This window comes from Epargyreus clarus, unplaced genomic scaffold (assembly GCF_041222505.1).
Source record: "Epargyreus clarus isolate Ecla_fem2 unplaced genomic scaffold, WU_Ecla_fem_2.2 ptg000036l, whole genome shotgun sequence".
In the NCBI taxonomy this organism is placed as follows: domain Eukaryota; kingdom Metazoa; phylum Arthropoda; class Insecta; order Lepidoptera; family Hesperiidae; genus Epargyreus; species Epargyreus clarus.
Window position 1 is genome coordinate 966,901 of NW_027332241.1, and position 22,734 is coordinate 989,634.

General features: G+C 37.9%; 1 protein-coding gene across 1 annotated transcript in view; it reads right to left on the reverse strand.

The window, feature by feature from the left end:
* Positions 1 to 15,724, reverse strand: part of LOC140756894 (fatty acyl-CoA reductase wat) — a 59,957-nt gene extending 44,233 nt beyond the window's left edge. The window contains exon 1 of the mRNA XM_073092429.1: positions 15,635 to 15,724. The gene's annotated coding sequence lies outside the window, so the exon portion shown is untranslated. The remainder of the gene's footprint in view (positions 1 to 15,634) is intronic.
* Positions 15,725 to 22,734: the final 7,010 nt, after the last annotated feature.

Genomic DNA, 22,734 nt, shown 5'->3' on the forward strand with positions numbered 1-22,734 from the left:
GAGGCAAGCTTAAAACTTGTCACCTACCTCTCCTATTATATCCGGACCCCCCCTTGCTGGTGAGTAGCGGAGCTAAATCAACCCCAATTTTTTTAATTTTTTTTTTCCGAAACAATATATTTGTTGCAATACACATTTTTTATAATGAAATAAAGTATTTTGATACCACATTAAAATTTCAATACTCAATACCCAATTTAAGTTGCCTCAAGTGAACTTTTTATATTTTTTTGCACGCGTCTGGCATTGTTATACTCCTGACTAAATCGTCTAGCTTATTTTTTATTTTTAAATATTCAACTATAACATAAGTATACAAATTACTATTAAAAGTTTCGAATGTCTATCTATTACGGTTCAAGAGGTAGAGCCATGTGACAGACGGGCAGATGGACAGACAATAGTCTTAGTAAAAGGATTCCGTTTTTAACCTTTTACGGAACCCTAAAAATACTCCCGTATTTAAAAAATAAATATACGTCACTAAGCGAATGTCATTGTCAATCAAACAAAACGTGTTTGCAAGATTTCAGCTGAATCAGTTGTGGTCAACTGGTTTAAAATCCAGTTAGAAGTTTCGACCCTCAAATACGTAGCAACTTGAATAAATGCCTGTGAAATGTATTTAACGGTCCTTTATTATGAAAGGTTAAGAACCTCGGCGTAAAAGGATATCCTTAACTTATCTTATACCTTGATAAGTAAAACTGAAAGATACTTCACCGCCTTGAAATTGAATGAACCCACAAAAGGCAAATGTCAGTTATTTTTTGAATTCTTGACAAATAAAAGCATTTTAGAGAAAATGTATGTATAAATAAGTAATACTTACATAGTATAGTAGTAGTAGTAGTATATAGTAGTAGTAGTAACGTAATAAATAAATAAGTGTTACCAAACATTTTAGGAACATTTTAGCACGGAGACATGGCAAAACTTTATTTACGCAACAATTCTAATTCTCAAAACTGGCTACGCTTTCTTGTTAGGAGTGATCTATCTATGTATTTTACTCTTCTAAGTATGCTTACTTAAATATCTTTTATATTAACCATGATCGATTTAGCCATAACAGTGCGTTTTGAAACGGTTAGTAACTAGTTTAAAACGGGTTTTTCGACGCAAAATCATTGTATGCAGTCTTTTGTTTAAATAACGGGAAATCCACGACCGGTTTATGCTAAGTTACTGCCGTATTATCAACCCATTACTGTCACTGCTGGGCTTGGGTCTCCTCTCAGAATGAGGATTAGGCCATAGTCCACCGCGCTGGACAAGGGCGTATTGGTAGACTTCACATACCTTTGAGAACTTTTTAAGAACTTGACCGTTATAGCAAATGATGATTTATTTCTAACTAGCTAACCCGGCAAACTTTGTACCGCCTCAAAATCTATTTATCAAATATATTTCATATAAAATATAGCCTATGTTACTCGTGGATAATGTAGCTTTCGAATGGTGAAAGAATTTTTAAAATCGGTCTAGTAGTTTTTGAGCCTATTCATTACAATCAAACAAACAAACAAAGTTTTCCTCTTTATAATATATACCGCATTATTCTGAAATATCAGATACCGCATTATTCTGAAATATCAGAAGTGCTTAAGATTTGAACCTAGGCCCCTGTTGAGATGCTGAGTTTTAGCCACTAGGCTATCACAGCCAATGCTGTATTTTGGAAGCTACTGCCATATGTATATCGGTAATCACACACAGATATCCTATCTGAGGACAGCTGCTGAGGACTAAGCTGGAACGCCTCGGAAAAGCATGTCTCCCTTACCACACTTCAAACCAGAACATAGCAGCGCCTAACACTGCTGTTATAACAGAAATAGATGTGACGGTATGGTACCTTCGAATAAGGAAGGGTTCGATCATATTTATTACGACGTAAAGAAGTATTTTTTATAGATACCTATCATTGACGTAAGCATACTATATTATTATTTATAACTGGTTTCATCGATTCGGGAACTTACTTAATTTTTTCTCGATTTTAAAGTACGATACCACAGACTAAAAAGTTAGATAAAGCCCTGAAACAGCATTGAAGAACAACTTGCTGGTCTGTGAATGTTGTGATCAAGTGTTTGTGATGTACTATTGTATTAGCAGCACGTAACACACGACGGCGTGTTCCGAGCGTTTAATATCGTACAACGTAACTCAGCAGAGATTCTTTGTATTGCAATCGGTGTTTGTATTGTATGTGATGTGTTATATTAGCAGCACTTAACACACGACGGTGTGTTCCGAGCGTTTAATATATTTATTACTTCCCAATTTAAGTAAACGAGCATGCAGCCCACCTGATGGTAAGTGGCTACTGCCGCTTATGAACATGTAGTTAACCCCAGATAAGATTACCTAAAGTTGGCCACAGAAGCATTGCTGCCCGACTAAGTTGCAATGTCTCGGATAAGTATGTCTCCCTTACCGCATCAAACAGAACACAGCAGCACTTTACTGCTGTTATTAGCTAGAAATTAGTGTGGCGGTGGTGCCGCCGGAATCGAACCACAAAGGGTTCCACCATCTTCGTACAACTTAACGACTCATCAGAGAGTCTTTGTATTGCAATTATATGATTTACGAGTTTGCCCGCGGCTTCGCTTGCGTTACGAAGTAATATTTTCATCCCCTATTTATCCCCTTGGGGGTAGAATTGATCAAAATCCTTTCTTAGCGGATGCCTACGTTATAACATCTACCTGCATGCCAAATTTCAGCCCGATCCGTCCAGTGGTTTGGGCTGTGCGTTGATAGATCACTATGTCAGTCAGTCACCTTTGAGTTATACATATTTAGAAGATATTGGGAGTAATTCGTGTATACTACACAAATCCGCAGAATTTGGCATGCTTCAATATTTTGGCGAAGTCTATCTTCTTTAGTCAACGTCAACGTTTTTTCCTATATTAAAAAAGCTTTTTTGTTATGTTCATAACACGTACTACATAGTTACAGTATATTAAAGTAACTCTTTGATAAACAACCTATTAATCTTACTTTTCTGTTTGTTTCGAAAGGTCAAACCGATCACAGATGCGCCCCTGCCCCTAAGGACTAAGCTGGAGTGCCTCGGAAAAGTATATCTGCCTTACCACACCCTTCAGACCAGAACACAGCAGCGCTTAACACTGCTGTTATTACGCAATGGGTGTGGCGGTGGTGCCGCCGGAGTCGAATAACAGAGGATTTTAACACCTTCAAACTACTTTGACTACTATACTATTATTTCTACTCTATCATCATTATCATCAACCCATTATTGTCCCTTTGCTGGGCACGGGTCTCCTCTCAGAATGAGAAGGATTAGACCATAGTCCACCGCGCTGGACAAGTGCGTATTGGTAGACTTCACATACCTGTGAAAACATTTTTTTTTGTTCTCAACCTCATGATATTTTCCTTCACCGTTTAAGCAAGTGATAATATTAATACCTAATACGCACATAACTTTGAAAAAATCAGAGGTGCGTGCCTGGGATTTGAACCTCGGACCCCTCGAGCAAGAGTTTCTTAACCACTAGGTTATCACTGCTATATTATAATATTACTACCTGACCTGGCAAACGTTGTGTTGCCATATAAATAAAAAATGTTACGGGTGAACAACCCTTATCACTTAGGGGTATGAAAAATAGACAGTAGTCGATTCTCAGACCTACTGAATATGCATATAAAATTTGGTGAAGATCGGTAAAGCTGTTTCGGAGGAGTACGGTAACTAACAGTGTGACACGAGAATTTTATATATAAGATTACGTTGTGTGTAGGTAGGTATAAGAGAGACCTTAGATCACCTTAAATTTCACGTTTCTAGGTTAACGACTAGGCCATTAAGTTCCTTGTAGGATATGCGTCAGTTAAAGGCCATATTAAACATATTACATTTAATTAGAATCTTTATTATATTTTAAAGGTGGTAGAACTCTTGGTTCAATTCCGGTATAGTCACCGCCAAACTGCTAGTCTCTGAAGTTGTTGCGAGCAGGTGAAGTACAATTTGCTATGGTGACGCGATTCATTTCTATACTAGTTTTTGCCCGCGGCTTCGCCCGCGTTTAAAAGAAAATAATATGACATATAATCGATTATGATATGAAAATAATCGATTTTTTTTGGTCCAAAAGATCGATTCTCCGATTAATCGATCTTAGATCGGCCTCCCTAGTTCCCATGGGATTTCCGGGATAAAAACTATCCTATGTCCTTTCTCGGGTCTCAGACTATCTTTTTGCAAAATTTCATTAAAATCGGTTCAGTGGTTTAGGCGTGAAGAAGAGACAACCAGACAGACAGACAGACAGAGTTACTTTCGGATTTATAATATTAGTAAGGATTCAGAGCGGATTAGCAGTTTTACGCGGACTATACCACCGTTATACCTATTTCTGTAATAACAGCAGTGTTAAGCGCTGCTGTGTTCTGGTCTGAAGGATGTAAGGGAGACATATCTACTTATTCGAGGCGTTCCAGCTTAGTTCTCAGGGGTAACGGGCATCTGCTACTCTAATATTATTAAAAAAATATTATTAAATAAAGTAAAAATGTTTGAACGGATGTGCGTTTTAAAGGTATATTCTATGTACGTATTTAGGAAGGGTTCCGTACCCAAAGGGTGAAAACGGAACCCTATTATTAAAGCCTCCGCTGTTTGTCAATCACAGGGCTCTATCTCCTGAACCGTAATAGATAGACACTTGAAATTTTTACAGAATATGTATATCGGTGGCCACTGTAACAACAAATACTTTTTTTTATAATATGGGAGTAGCAGACGAGCATGCAGTCCACCTGATTGTAAGTGGCTACTGCCGCCCATGAACATCTGTAATCAACCCCAGATAGGATTAGATATTCCTACCTGAGGTCGGCCACAGATGCGCCGCTACCCCTGAGGACTAAGCTGGAACGCCTCGGAAAAGTATGTCTCCCTTACCACACCCTTCAAAACGGAACACAGCAGCGCCTAACACTGCTGTTATAACAGAAATAGGTGTGGCGGTGGTGCCGCCGGAGTCGAACCACAAAGGATTCCACCACCTTCAAACTATAACACCAATGGGACAATAAGGTGTTACCTTTTAAATAGGAATGGCGATTCTTTCCGAAAAAGATCGATTCGAATTGAAGTGTATTAAATAGATTCACAAATAAATCGAAGCCAAAGAATCGATTGCCCAAAAATAGATTTTCGATCTTTTCAGCTAAAAAGGGCGAAGATAGCGAAAAAAGATCATCAGGACCAAACAAGCACTGAAATACGTATCCGTCAGCAAAAACTGTTTATAACACATTTAACCAACTTCGAAAAAATCGACATTCGAAATTTCGAATTCGAAAAAATCGAATTTTCTAGGATGAAAGATCGATACACTGAATCGATCCATTACTAGAGATCGATTAAAATAATCGATTATTTGGCCCAAAATATCAATTCTTCGATTAATCGACCTCAGATCGTTTTTTTAAGGTTATTGATTTGCAAGGAAAAAATACGCATTAAATGTAATAAAATTAGCACCTTCAAATTATTGATCTTTTTGAAAAATCTGACCAATTAGCACTTACGTGCTATTCGAGCCGTGTATGTTCAATTCATTGGCATTGATAAAAATATCGTATCAGTAAGCACCTAATCATTATATTTACCTGACTATGATAGAAGGATTTGTTACCTGCCCGGTTAGTAAATGGCTACTGCCGCCGATCATCATCATCATCATCAACCCATTACTGTTCCACTGCTGGGCACGGGTCTCCTCTCAGAATGAGAAGGATTAGGCCATAGTCTACCGCGCTGGCCAAGAGCGTATTGGTAGACTTCACATACCTTTGAGATTTTTTTTTTTTATATATCTCTCAGGTATGCAGGTTTCCTCACGATGTTTTCCTTCACCGTTTAAGCAAGCGATAGTTAATTTCTAATACGCACATAAATTTGAAAATCAGAGGTGCGTGCCTGGGATTTGAACCTCGGACCCCTCGATCGAGAGGCCGCGTTTCTTAACCACTAGGCTATCACTGCTTTTTACTGCTGCCGCCCATGGACATCTGTAATCTACCTATGCATTGCGTAAAAATATGTAAGTACTTATTTTCTTCATAATTGGCCAAGTGCAAGTCGATCATTTATTTTCAACTTTTTTTTATTTTTAGCATTCGTTTATTATTAGCGGCCACCCAAGTACCTATACTTTGTAAGCATTTCAAGTGTGTATTTATTACGGGTCAGGAGATAGAGCCTTGTGACAGACTGACAGACAGCGAAGGCTTAGTAATAGGGGTTTTTTTTTTATAATATGGAGTAGCAGACGAGCATGCAGTCCACCTGATGGTAAGTGGCTACTGCCGCCCATGGACATCTGTAATCAACCCCAGATAGGATTACATATTCCTACCTGAGGTCGGCCACAGATGCGCCGCTACCCCTGAGGACTAAGATGGAACGCCTCATAAAAGTCTGTCTCCCTTACCACACCCTTCAAAACGGAACACAGCAGCGCCTAACACTGCTGTTATTAGGTAGAAATAGGTGTGGCGGTGGTGCCGCCGGAGTCGAACCACAAAGTGTTCTACCACCTTCAAAGTAAGGTAAGGGTGCCGCTTACCCTTAGGTATGGCACCCTAAAAATGATTTCTTTAAGTTTGTCATTTATCATTACTTTCCAGAATTTGATCCTTATAAGCAATAAGCCATAACATACAGGCTGATTTAGGTCACCTGAGATTCATCATTCATTTACTGAACAAGATATCCTCGTAGTGTTTAAAGACGACGGAATCTTATGCTGCGACCGCCTGAAAGGGCATAGGGAATATTTTATTCAGAAAATTACTTGTTTTAAGAAGTTTTCTAGTGGGATAGATCTATTGTTATATACCTATGACCGAGAAGGCCGCAGGTAAAGGCTAGTGACTAATAAAAACATGTTATAATAAAAAAATGTGAGCCGTCACGGGACGCCTGGCAGATGTGAAACATCGACATTATTTTGTAAAAGTAATATGCAGAAAAGAACATATTGTGATAGGAACTAAATATGTCATAATGATAAAATAAAATATTACGATTTTTTTCCAGATAACAATGACTATTTATTGAATTCAATTGCGCATGGCGACGCGTCGCCACACCGTACACACTACTGCATATAGACTGTATATTATATATTATATACCATCGTATAGCGTGGTCGCCACGGCATGCGTCGCCACGCCAGAAATCGGTTTTACGTGCGGCTATAGATGTTTCACATCAAAAATCATATCATTTTGCAACTAAGCATTATTTTTATTAAGATTGCTAGAATAAGCAATTTTGCAATAAAGCCTACATTGCATTGTTCTAATTTAAATGTTATGAATCTCAGACAAAAAAAGATAGACGCAACCAACTGAATCAATGCCGATTTGCGTAGTAAACACGAATACACACATACAATACAAACACCGATTGCAATACAAAGAATCTCTGCTGAGTTACGTTGTACGATATTAAACGCTCGGAACACGTTATCGTGTGTTAAGTGCTGCTAATATAATAGTACATCACATATAGTTGATCGCAACATTCACAATAGATACATCTACACACAAATGCAATTTGTATTTCATTTGTAGAGCCCTCTGTTTGACACCGGCGGCACCACCGTCACACCTATTTCTGTTATAACAGCAGTGTTAAACGCTACTGTATTCTGGTTTGAAGGGTGGTAAGAGACATACTTTTCCGATGCGTTCCAGCTTAATCCTCAAAAGTAGCGGCGCATCTGTGGCCGGACTCAGGTAGGAATCTAATCTTTATCATTATCAATCCATTCCTGTCCCACTGCTGGGCACGGGTCTCCTCTCAGAATGAGAAGGGTTAGGTCATAGTCCACCGCACTTATCTTCTGGTGACTGCACATGTACTACTCTGATATTATAAAAAAATCAATGTTTCGGGCTCAGTCTTAATTTTTATTCTGAGTTACGATAATAATATATTTTAATATGTAATTCGTAAGCATATATCGTAACATACTGGCCTCAATGCTATTACACTTGCATTTTCAATAGATCCATTTAAATTATATCCGATTATATTCATATATGGTTATGTTTGTTTGTATGTAATGATTTCCGCCTCCTTGTCTCCTCTTTTGAACATTCAAACACACTTTTCAAACATAACAAAATTGTTTGTACTATGAAATTATAAATTCAAATTTTATTGCGGCAAAGTTATTAAACAATTACAAAATATACAGTTTGTACTTATATATATATATATATATATATTTAAATTTATTAGAGAAAACAAACAGTAACAAAATACAAAATTACAGAAATATGATTACATCTAACATTTTATTTAACTTTGCTACCAGCACCGTTTTCCACGATTTACTGGTTCATATTAGTGGTTCTTACAAAAATAAGTTACTTTATTATTTATTTTTTAAAAAAAGAGTCTATTTTGTATGTTAAAAAATATACTACATAATTAGATATTTTTACAAAGCAAGATATTCAATTATATTCTATTAATTCAATGATGGTTAACAGTAACAGTAACAAAAGTTGATGAAAATAGGTTTTATGTTGTACAGGTTTATAATCTTAGTAACTAGTCTTTTGAATTTACTAGGGCGCGTTGCCAAGATATCTATAGAATTAAACAAATTGTTATAAGAATATACTAATCGGTACAATGGTACTCGCTTACCCATATTAGTAATACGAATGAAAAGTTTTGAAGGTGGTAGAACCCTTTGTGGTTCGACTCCGGCGGCACCACCGCCACACCTATTTCTACCTAATAACCGCAGTGTTAAACGCTGCTGTGTTGCGGTTTGAAGGGTGTGGTAAGGGAGACATACTTTTCCGAGGCGTTCCAGCTTAGTCCTCAGGGGTAGCGGCGCATCTGTGGCCGACCTCAGGTAGGAATATCTAATCCTATCTGGGGTTGATTACAGATGTCCATGGGCGGCAGTAGCCACTTACCATCAGGTGGACTGCATGCTCGTCTGCTACTCCTATATTATAAAAAAAAAAAAAAGAATCTATACTTCTTGTGGAATAAATAAATAATTGGCTAAGTGCGCGAACGCACACAGAGGGTTCCGTACCATTAAATTCTTTTCATTTTTCTATTTAATTTCTAAGGAAAAAATACTTTTTGAGCCTTTTATTTTAGTTTGTCATTTATTATTACGTCCTAGATTTTTATCCTTATAGCGACACTATCCAATGGTGGAATAATAAATGTAATTTTCGTTTCAAAATGAACTTGCTCATTCTCGGCTAGGAAAGTAGATAAAAAGAAAACGAATGATGCAATGAGTTTTATCAAAATCGGCCTCGTAACTCCCTTCATTTTTCGCTATTTCTTATAGTTTCGGATTTGGCCACGAAAATTTAAAAAATCAACCTGTATATAAATGAGAGGTCGTAATTTTTTCCTGTTGATACAACTTTCAATTAAAGTAATTATTTTTACTTTTCCTGTTTTGTAATATAATTGTTCTTGGAAAGTCACAGAAATCACGCCACTACAATGAGAGACAATGAAATAAATATAAGTTGATTTCGAAAAAAAACACAACCTGTATCTACTACGCTGAAAGTGTTGCTTATAAGGATTAAACTACACGAAGTAATGGTTATATGACTTAAATGACAAACAAAATGAAAATGGACGTCTCATATAGATGTTTCATACATCAGAAAATACATTCTTTCTTGCATTCTTATACTAAATAGGGTAGTGTGGTAAAAATCCCACATGACCAGTGCCTTTGAAGATACCCGAGGTCGTATGAAATAATATTATAACTGTGTATAGTCCGCACCTAGCTGCTAGTCCGCTCTGAAGTTGTTGCGAGCAGGTGTAGTCATACAATTTGCTATGGCGACGCGATTCATTTCTATATTCAGAGGGTACTAGCAGTTTTACGCAAAACAAAACAAGATTTAAATCTGTTTTGAATATTTTCCAAACAATAAATTGATTTTGAAGGGAATTGGGACCTTGGAGGCAAAAATTTGAGCATGAGAATCGAAATTCTTTGAAAAAGTTAAACTTAATGACTCATTCACTTTTAAAAGAGAGTACTTGAGTACTTATCTATATAGTTTACACCTTAAAATTACATTTTAGAATTACAGGATTAGAAGTTTGGCGATCTAGGGGCACGGCAGTGCCACCGCCAAGTCGAGCAAAATAGCGACACGATCGTACCATAATTTTCTCAAAGCAGTTCAAGATATTATCGACACCCCTTTAACTTCGTTGTTTATATTAGCAGCACTTAACACACGAGGGCATGTTCCGAGCGTTTAATATCGTACAACGTAACTCAGCAGAGATTCTTTGTATTACAATCGGTGTTTGTATTATATGTGCGTAATTCGTGTATACTACGCAAATTCTACAAAATTTAGTATGTATAAATTTTTAGTTCGAGAAGAGTAAGTCACTACTGTACCCACACGCTCGGCATTTGTCGCAGACTACAAACCTCTACAAACGCACAAATGTGTGAACACAACGTAATTGCTTGCGGCAAATTCCCCTTAATTTGCTAAAAACGGACTCTCCATTGGAACGGCCACAAGCGCTTGCTAACACAAACCAAGTCAAACACTCTATCCACACATTTGAAATTGTAACGGTTGTGGCTTGGCGAACGACGGACGCAGAATTCGATCAGTATTGTCTAAGACACATTGACATTAAGTATTTAGATAAGTGCTAAATGTCAAAAATAAGTAATAATTTAAAAGTCAATTCAAAATTTGACGAAAGATTTCCGTCGCAGTATTGGATATTAATAACGCATCTGCGATGTTATGATGGTGGAATGTACCCTCGTTTGCTAAATCATATTTTAAATAAAACCACGCGTGGCGGAGCTTTCATTATACCGGTTTAACGCGCAGAGGGTCCCGGGTTCGATCCCCAGCCAGACATATATCTAAATGATGAATTTACATTCCTGTTTCTGGGTATGGGTGTTTGTGTATTTGTCTGTGTGTGTCCATGGTACCCACGACACGGAATCCTAGTGTGGAACTGTGGGTGTAGCAAGCTTTTTTTACCCGACTACCAAGGAAGGTTTATGGTTTTCGCGCGTATCTTTTATGTTTGTCTTTCTTTATTATCATATATTTTCAACATTAAAATGATGTTTTCAATTGATTAAAGTATTTGTCGAAATAAAATATTATAATAGAGGAAAACACGTTAAAACCTTTCAGGTACCTAATATACACTGTGTGGGTTGCCAGAACTTGGTAAAGCACTTCATGCGTTATATTTTATGGTAATATTCCTTTAATTATAATTCGACATTGAACACTTTGGAATAATTTGAATACAATTTAATTACCAATTAAAAGCATATTTAAATGAATTTACCGTTACTTTTAGAAGCATTGTTGTATTATAATTTTGTTAATTAATTGGCTGTAAAGCTTTAAATAAATTGTTAATAAGTAGTTCGACTGCTGTGCACGGGTCTCCTCTCAGAATGAGAAGGATTAGGCCATAGTCCACCGCGCTGGCCAAGTGCGTATTGGCTATAGATGAATAAAGATTACTCACTCCTAACAAGAAAATGTGACCAGTTTTGACATTTGAAATTGTCACTGTCATCTATGTTTGTGTTTGAAAAATATTAAAAAAATATAGTTTTATTGGTATTGGCAGACTTCACATACCTTTGGTAACTTTTTTTACGAGTTCTCAGGAATACAGTCTTCCTGATAATGTTTTACTTCATCATTAAAATAAGCGCGTGCCTAGGATTTGAACCTTAGACTTTCTAGTTCTTTCGTGGGCAACTGTATTCGCTACTACAATAAAATACCCGACCACATTTTGAATCTCACAGAAAAAAAGTTTAAACATGTCGTTAAACTAACGCTATGTAAAAAAGCGTACTATAAAGTAAGTGATTATTTAACTGACAAAACGGTGTGGTCTGAATTAGCTCCAGCTCCACATGTACCATTACGTTAAGTTAACATTGTCAAAAACATTTTTTTTAAAAGATGTGTGTTATGGAGTTTCTTTCGCCGCTTCTTCTCCATAACGAAACACCTTGTGAAGTGGTGGTAGTTGCTTTGACATTCAAAAAGTGATCTGTAAAGAACCTATTTTGAATAAAAAAATTGATTTGATTTGATTTGATTGATTTGAGACCTCTCGATTGAAGCGATTTAACCATTAAGCTATCACTGCTTATGTTTAGATTATTTTTAAATTAGTTATAGAGAATAAATAAACATCTCAATATCACGTTTTATTACGCATACAGAAAATCGCTGAAAAACAATATAATTTTATTGTTAACAAAAGACCTCAAAAACATCTCATTCGTTTGCACGTAGATAAATATTTATTGAATTTGTAATAAAATAAACAAAATAACCTTGTAGTTAATGATTAGGTATATAGTTATCCAAAATGAATGTTTGTCTGTATGTGCTTTTTAGAATCTTAAACTATGCATTTGATCATGTGATGATCTTTAGCAAAGTTGTGCGAGCCTACGAAGGTTTCTGAGTTGGTACGACCAATGTTCGACAGATGGCACCACTGTCATTCTAATGAAGGTACAAATTTTCAGTTATATGTATGTCATGTTTTTTTTTTGTTTTAGACGCGGACGAAGCCGCTACTAGTATATAATAAAATTGAAGCAACTGCCCGTGATTTTAAACAATGTGATCCGTCACGGGACGCCTGGCAGATGTGAAACATCGACATTATTTTGTCAAAGTAATATGCAGAAAAGAACATATTGTGATAGGAACTAAATATGTCATAATGATAAAATAAAATATTACGATTTTCGCGCATGGCGACGCGTCGCCACACCGTACGCACTACTGCATATAGACTGTATATATATACCATCGTATAGCGTGGCGTCGCCACGGCATGCGTCGCCACGCCAGAAATTGGTTTTACGTGCGGCTATAGATGTTTCACATCAAAAATTACCAAAGTCGTAAGGTTTCAAATTACGTGATTTAGTAGGCACCAACGCCTCACCTATTTCTATTATAACTAGCAGTGTTAAGCGCTGATGTGTTCTGGTTTGAGCGTGGTAAGGGATACATACGAGAACTTATCCGAGGCGTCCCAGCTTAGTTATTATTTTTTCATTTTTCTCAGGTATGCAGATTTCCTCACGATGTTTTCCTTCACCGTTTAAGCAAGTTATAATTAGTTTCTGATTAAACTATTATTACTCAAAGAGAAATCATAACAGAAGTATTTTATCAATAAAATTCTTTAAAAAGTACATACTTACTCTCTTTTTTACGTGTATCAAAAAATAATTTCTATTAACTTACATGTAATAGCAAATTTTTACTGAAAATGGTGCCACGGAACCCACCGCTAGCTATTCGACTAGCAATTTACTTTGTTATTTTTGATCATACTTATCTCTACTTTAACTTTAACATAATACTCTCATAACATAATACATAACATAACATAACATAACATAATACATAATGATCTCTATTTTAACTTTAACATAATTTTACATTTTTATTATTTATCTTAATTACGATGTAAAAACAATATAATATGACAAAGAAATATTTATTTATTTGCCAGTAAGTACCTCTTTTTTTTCTTTTCGAGGGGGAAACCTTCAAAAGGTACCCGGTGCCGTGGGAGCGACACGGGGTTATGTGTGACTTTTACCGCACTAAAACCCCCCCGGTGGCCGTCCTCGGCGCTGCGTAGAGGACTCCGGGATCTCCAAAGGAACGCGACCGGAGTCCTCTCAGCGCACTGCCCCGTCGGGCTCCGCCCAGGTGACTTTGTGTCACCACACCGTCTGGTGTATACGACGGAATGCGACCACACATACCGTCGTCGTTCCCGGGGTCGCTAGCCGGGCGGTTCGAGCTCCCTCTCGAACCTGCCGCCCGTAACCCCGAAAGCCCCTTTTAGTCGCCTCTTACGACAGGCAGGGGATACCGTAGCCCTATTCTGGTCCCGGAACTACAGGGACAAAAAATTGAGATGCAGAGGTTTGAACCCGCGTATACGTCGAAACTATCTATCAAGTTAACAATCCTTAGTCAACACACCAGAGACTACTACCAGTAATTACCTACTTGGTACTTAAGTATTAAGTAAAAGAACATAAGGATTTATTAAGTACTAGCTGACCTGGCAAATGATATGTTGCCATATAAAAAAAAATGTTAAGGGTGAACAACCCTTATTACTTAGGGGTATGAAAATTAGATGGTAGCCGATTCTCAGACCTACTGGATATGCATATAAAATTAGGAGAAAATCGGTAAAGCCGTTTCGGAGGAGTACGGTAACTAACATAGTGACACGAGAATTTTATATATAAGATTTATTTATGTTCTCAAAGGTATGTGAATCTACTAATTCACACCTTACCATCTTGGTGGATTATGACCTAAGCCCTTCTTATTCTGAGAAAACAACGGAGCCCAGAGATATTTTTAATATTAAAATAGCAAACAATACAGCATGCAGTCCACTTGATGGTAAGTGGCTACTGCCGCCTATGGACATCTGTCATCAATCCCAAATAAGATAAGTTCTACCTGAAGTTTGCCACAGATGCGTTGTACCCCTGAGGACTAAGCTGGAACGTCTCGGATAAGTATGTCTCCCTTACCGCACCCTTTAAACCAGAACATAGCAGCGCTGAACACTGCTGTTATTAGACAGAAAAAGAAGCGGTGGTGCCTCTAATAAACAAAGGGTTGAACTAAAAGTGGAATGGGATAAATCCTCCTCATTCTGCGAGACCCGTGCCCAGCAGTGGGATAATCATGATAAAATATAAACGCTGTAACAATTGCCGTGAAAATAATCGTTTAAAATTAGAATTATGATCAGAAAGTGTGTAAAATTTCATAATTTTCGGTGCACGTCATTTTTAAAGTGTCTACCTACTTAGTTTTAAAATTATTTTAAAATTTATATTTAAAAGATCACATCGTAAAAAGCTTTAAGTATTATAACATCACACGTAATAATTTTCCTTGTAATATAAGTATTACTTATGCATTTTAAAAATTTATATTTAAAAGATCACATCGTAAAAAGCTTTAAGCATTTTAACATCACTCCTAATAAATATCCTTGTAATAAATTATGCATTATAAAAACGAGCAAAAGAACCTCAAAAATCATATTTATAATATCACAATTATAAAATAATTAAATATATAAAAACAAGCCAAAAATGCAACTATTAAAAGTTGTAGTTTTTGGTAATGAATAACAATAAAATACATTTATATAATTATTATAAGTATTTTATTTATTACTTATTATTTTTTTACTAAAAACGGTATTAAATATTTTAACTTCTCAAATATTTTCTTTTTCTTAATAAATTATTATAAAAAAAGCAGAAAAATATTTAAACAGAAAAGTATATTTTGTAGTTTATGTTAATAAATACCAAAAAATACATTTATATAATCATTTCATTTAAACGCATTATTTTTTTTACTATTAAAAAAAATATACGCGTCGAATAGATAACTTAATAATTGGGAAGTCGGTTGAAAATATAAAAGCGGTATAAAACATAAAGAGTGTATAAAAAATACTCACCGAATGTTAAGAACTTGTTTACACTATATATTATAACACAATAGTGCGCTAAGTCGAAAAGCGCGGTATGTACTGATGGAAAGAAACGCTCGTTCGTTCTACACGACGTGATGTCACTATTTACAAGAGTGTATCCACACTCTCGCTTCATATTGTAACACGAACGAGCACGAACGAATACTGTGGCTCAACGACAAATATTTTTAAATTATATTATACGAGTATTTATAACAGAAAATCGAAAGTTTTGACGGTGGTAGTTCGTACTTTGTGGTTCGACTCAGGCGGCATCACCGGCAACCATATTTCCGTAATAACAGCAGTGTTAAGCACTGCTGTGTTTTGGTTTGAAAGGGTGGTAAGGGAGACATACTCAGGGTTGATAACAGATATACATGGGCGACAGTAACCTTACCATCATGTGGACTGTACGCTAGTCTGCTATTCTTACAAAAGAGATGCGTTGTTTTTTTCATGAGGATTGAGATAAAGATCTCCTGCACGCATTTATTATATGGCTTGTAGGGCTGCTATGATAACAAATACTTAAAATGAAAATAAAAGTAAATTAGGTGGTAGGTACGAAACGCTCTTGTCCCTGTATTTCCGGGACCAGAATAGGGCTACGGTATCCCCTGCCTGTCGTAGGAGGCGACTAGAAGGGGGCTTCCGGGGTTGCGGGCGGCAAGAGTGGGAGCTCGAACCGCCCGGCATGGACGGCGACCCCGGGATGGACGGCGGTATGTTTGGTCGCATACTGTCGTGAACACCAGATGGTGTGGTGCGTTTCAAGCTCACCTGGGCGGAGCCCAACGCATCGCGCTAATAGGACTCCGGTTGCGTTCCGTTGGAGATCCCGGAGTCCTCTACGCAGCGCCGAGGACGGCCACCGGGGGGGTTTTAGTGCGATAAGAATCCCACATAACTCCGTGCCGCTCCCAAGGCATAGGGTACCTTTTGAAGGTTTCCCCGTCGTCAACAAAAAAAAAATGTACGGAACGCTCTGTGTGCGAGTTCGACTCCCCCTTGGCGTTTTTTTGTTTTTATAATAAGTAGTACATTACGGAACTTTCCTTATAAAATAAGGACGCGGTTAAAATAAATTTATTTGGCAAGAGTATGAGCATACCTTTAACTTACTATTGACCCTTGGTCAGTATTCACGTGTTGACATTTCAAATCCTTTACCGAAAGGTTTTACATATTATACATATTTTTCTGTAACGGACAAATATACACACAATATTATACCTTTATTAAGAAGGCGATAGAAACTGTGATTCGACTCCAGCGGCACCGCCACACTTATTTCTGTTATAATAGCAGTGTTAAGCGCTGCTGTGTTCTGGTTTGATGTGTGGTAAGACAAACTGCTTATCCGAAGCGTACCAACTTAGTTCTTAGGCAGGCGTTCAGTGCATATGATGGTAAGTGGCCACCGGTCTGACGCGCAAAGGGTCCCGGGTTCGATCCCCGGCCAGACAGATGTCTAAATGACGAATTTAGATTTCTGTTTCTGGGTCTGGGTGTTTGTGTATTTGTCTATGTGTGTGTCCATGGCACCCACGACACAGGGAATCCTAGTGTGGGGCTGTGAGTGTAGAAACTTGTAATGGTACTAAGTGGCTATTACCGCCCATAGGCATCTGTAAGCAAACCTAAATAAGATGAGATTCTTACCTGCGGCCGATTCCGCCGCTACCCCTGAGGACTAAGTTGAGACGCCTCGGAAAAGTATGTCTCCCTTACCACACCCTTCAAACCGGAACACAGCAGGGCTTAACACTGCTGTTATTAGGTAGAAATAGGTGTGGCGGTGGTGCCGCCGGAGTCGAACCACAAAAGTTTCTGTGGACTGAATGCTTGTTTGCTATTTTAAATTTAAAAAAAGAAACTAATACACAAGGCGTTCATACTTAGTCCTATTTTAGTTAGTATTGCACTAACTTAGTATTACAATAAAAAAGTAGTAAGTAACTACCTATTATGAGTAGCGAAAACATTACAAATATTTTAGTAGGACCCAAAGCTTTTTGAATCGTTTACAGATGTCATAGATCTTAAGATCATTTAAAAGTGGTAAAACCAGTGGTTTAACCGGAAAAGTACCACCTACAATGTGAACCAGTTCTTGTAATGGGTGTCGATTACTGATTTATGTAAATCAGTTTTTTTATAATATATAGGAGTAGCAGACGAGCATGCAGTCCACATGATGCTGTTGCCGCTTTGGACATCTGTAATCAACCCAAAATAAGATTAGATTCCTACCTGAGGTCGGCTACCGATGCGCCACTATCCCACAAGTACTAAGCTGGAACCCCTCTGAAAAGTATGACGGATCTTAGTCCTCAGTGGCAACCAGTGGTCTTGAACCTATCGATTTGTCGGTATTTCTACCGATATTGGCCCTGTCCTACCGAAATACTTAATTGCATTAATTGTTCCGCACCTCTGATTTTCAAATTTATGTGCGTATTAGAAATTAATTATCACTTGCTTAAACGGTGAAGGAAAACATCGTGAGGAAACCTACATACCTGAGAGACTTATAAAAAAAAATCTCAAAGGAATGTGAAGTTTATCAATTCGCACTTGTCTAGCGCGGTGGACTATGGCCTAATCCTTCTCATTCTGAGAGGAGACCCGTGCCCAGCAGTGGGACAATAATGGGTTGATGATGATGATGATGATGATTAATTGTTCCACGATTTCACAGAATGGAAATTATCCTGATTTATTTATTGATTTTTGATACAGAGTACGTGTTAAAAAATGGAAACAATACATTACCTGAGACAGACAACTATCAGCGAAAACAAAGTGTTGCCAAAATGGAATACTTATGTATTTTTGTCACATACCGATTTTGGATATGAATATACCTATTTTTGTAGGCTTTACTATGTATATGTCTATGTTACTACGTTTTTTTTATATAATATAAGAGTAGCAGACGAGCATGTCCACCTGATGGTAAGGGGCTACTGCCGCCCATGGACATCTGTAATCAACCCCAGATAGGATTAGATATTCCTACCTGAGGTCGGCCACAGATGCGCCGCTACCCCTGAGGACTAAGCTGGAACGCCTCGGAAAAGTCTGTCTCCCTTACCACACCCTTCAAACCGGAACACAGCAGCGCTTAACACTGCTGTTATTAGGTAGAAATAGGTGTGACGGTGGTGCCGCCGGAGTCGAACCACAAAGGGTTCTACCACCTTCAAACCTTGTATTACAGTATAAGGATCTATAACATTTGTACCGTGACTATGTTGCTCGCCTGACTGTTTTCTATAGAATACATTTTAGTGAGTGTGCATTTGAACTTCACAATTTAATTCCTGCTGCCCCTTTCCATCATCGGACATCTTGACGAACCGCGGGATACCATCGATATTTGGTTAATGTTCCTCTCGTACGGACTAAGCGTTTTACCAACTCATTCCTGCTGCGAACCACCAAAGAATGGAATCCTTCGTCGTTTCCCGATACATATGATCTAGGATTGTTCAAGTCAAGGGTGAATACGCTACTTCTAGGCGAGTGTTTTTTGTCTAAGGTAGCATCTTACTTAATATCAGGTAAAGTTGCACCCTGTCCATGTAGCACCGGGATCAGAATAGAGCTACGGTATCCCCTGCCTGTCGTAGGAGGCGACTAAAAGGGGGCTTCCGGGGTTGCAGGCGGCAGGAGTGGGAGCTCGAACCGTCCAGCAAGCGACCCCGGGAAGGACGGCGGTATGTGTGGTCGCATACCGTCGTAAACACCAAACGGTGTGGAGAGCACCTGGGCTCACCTGGGCGGAGCCTGGTAGGGCAACACGTTCAGAGCTCAAAAAAAAACTCGGGTTTGTGGTTCCGCAGCTAAAGTGTAAAAACCGGACTCTAATACGCCTCCGCTGTCTGTCCGACAGTAACAGGGCTAAATCTCTTGCACCGTTATTATCAATTGATATATACTTAAAATTTTCACAAAACGTGTGTTAGTATGGTCACACTATAACAATAAAAACTAAAATGAGAAAGTAAAGAGAAAAGATACCAGATTTTGTACGGGTACTTTTTTATAATATTAGAGTAGCAGACGAGCATGCAGTCCATCTGAGGATAAGTGGCTACTGCCAACCATTGACATCTGTAACTACCCCAGATATGATTCGATTCCAATCTAAGGTCAATCATACATTCGCTACTCCTGAAGACTAAGCTGAAATGCTCAAACCAAACCACAGCAGCGCTTAACACTGCTGTTATTACACAGAAATAGGTAGACACTCGTGGGTCTTATAAAATAAAATAAATAAAATGTTCTGCTCTTTATTTTAATGTATGGAAAATACGTAAAAAAATACCAAAACAGTCATTTTTGTAAAAACGTTAAAACTAAAGGGTACAGATGTCCATTGTCCTACAACTGTGTTTTTCCATCAGGTAAATCCCACTTGTTTATACTTCTATAAATAAATGTCACTTAAACGCGTCGATCAAGTAATTTATCTAGATATTTCGATGCTGAATGAATTGAGATATAGAACGGTTGACATTTGAAATAACTACCGTTTTAATGATATTACATCCTGTAATAAAGTCGGACTTTAACGGCAAAATTTGAAATGAGTCTTCAAAAAGTCATTATCCACAAACTATACTCACAGCCCCACACTAGGATTCCCTGTATCGTGGGTGCTATGGACACACATAGACAAATACACAAACACCCAGACCCAGAAACAGAAATATAAATTCATCATTTAGAAATCTGTCTGGCCGGGGATCGAACCCGGGACCCTCTGCGCGTCAGATCGTCATGGTGACCGCTCCGCCACGCGGGTCGTATTACTATTTTAAGGGTTCCGCAGGTAAAGTGTAAAAACGGAATCCTATTACTAAGCCTCCGCTGTCTGTCCGTCTGTCACAGGGCTCTCTCCTGAACCGTAATATATAGACACTTGAATTTTTATAGAGTATGTATAACGGTGGCCGCTATAACAACAAAAACTAAAAACGAAAAATAAAAAAGTAAAGCTGAAATATATTGATTTTGTACGGGGACTTGTTTATATTATTGGAGTAGCAGACGAGCATGTAGTCCACCTAATGGCTACTGCCGCTCAAGGACATCTTTAGCAACCCCAGATATGATTCACTACCCCTGAGGACTAAGCTGGAACGCCTCGGATAAGTATGTCTCCCTTACCACACCCTTCAAACCAGAACACAGCAGCGCTTAATACTGCTGTTATTAGGCAGAAATAGATTTTTTGTATAATTGGTTAACCTAACGATTAAGCAGACGGGTTACCTGATGGAACATTTGCAACACCAGAGGAGTCGCCAATGCATCGCCGGCTTTGAAGGAGAGCTCTTTTTGCATCTTTTTTGAAGAGTCCCATGTCATAGCGCTCCGGGAATACCTCAGGTAGGTAGACACTCTTATAAAACTACTTTGAATAAAATATTTTTGCTGTTTACTCACCGAAATGATTGTTCCATTTACAATGCTGTACAATAACAATATTTCACAACAGAAAATGTATATTTCTTTTGAGAATAAATGTCTTTAACCAGAACAATATTTTTCGAGATTTTTGATGTGAAACATCTATAGCCGCACGTAAAACCGATTTCTGGCGTGGCGACGCATGCCGCATGCCACGCTATACGATGGTATATATATATACAGTCTATATGCAGTAGTGTGTACGGTGTGGCGACGCGTCGCCATGCGCAATCGAATTCAATAAATAGTCATCGTTATCTGGAAAATAATCGTAATATTTTATTTTATCATTATGACATATTTAGTTCCTATCACAATATGTTCATTTCTGCATATTACTTTTACAAAATAATGTCGATGTTTCACATCTGCCAGGCGTCCCGTGACGGCTCACATTTTCTTCCAAACTCTTAGGTTTATACGTTTCCTTACGATGTTTTCCTTTTAAAACTTAACCAAGTTATAAAAATACAGAAATATTACAGTACTTAGGTATCATTTCTGAGAATTGGTACGTTTACCAAAGAAAAATAAAACTTTACTACTAAAACTAGTTATATAATGCGTCGGGATGCAGCAGCCAGGATACAGAAAGACCGAATTACTTATATAAACGTATTTAATCAAAACAGAATATTACATGTTTTGGATTAAATCTAACCTAAATTAAAACTAACTATCCTAAGTGACTTGCTGGGGCAATGTTAGCACCCAGAGTGAATTCCCACGTTCGGGACTATACAGTGGAAACGGAGCGGTGGTGGAGTCAGCGTTCCCACGGCACGGCGGCGATGCAGGATCAGATGTCTTCTTGATAATTTTGTTTAAGGCGAATTTCTAACTATGGTAATATAACAAACTTAAAAAAATTATTTACGTAGTACAAATAAACAAACAAGTAGGTACATATTTTTATTAAATCGGAAACCATTACCTGTTATTCTTTATAATAAAATGGCCTCCAATAATTCGACAGTAGGAAATCAAAATTGATCTTTTTTAGAATTAAAGGTTATCTTGTCTTACGCACATTCGTGGTCATACGTACTTACACAATACAAAAATGGCCAAGTGCAATCCGAACTTGCAGGCGGAGGGTTCCGTACCAGGAAATTTTCAGACTTATTTTGTTTTTTATTTTTAGTATTAATTATCATAGTAGCCATTTAGGTATTATATCAATGGTCATAAGTAAATGTGTACGATCCAGCTTGAAATCCAGACAACATTGTAGGTTTGCGGCACAGCCACGCGTTCCTATCGGGATACCCTTTGTGGTAGAACCCTTTGTGGTTCGACTCCGGCGGCTCCACCGACACACCTATTTCTACCTAATAACAGCAGTGTTAGGCGCTGCTGTGTTCCGGCTTGAAGGGTGTGGTAAGGGAGACAGACTTTTCCGAGGCGTTCCAGCTTAGTCCTCAGGGGTAGCGGCGCATCTGTGGCCGACCTCAGGTAGGAATATCTAATCCTGTCTGGGGTTGATTACAGATGTCCATGGGCGGCAGTAGCCACTTACCATCAGGTGGACTGCATGCTCGTCTGCTACTCCTATATTATATAAAAAAAAACAGTGGACTGTATGGTGTATGATTTTA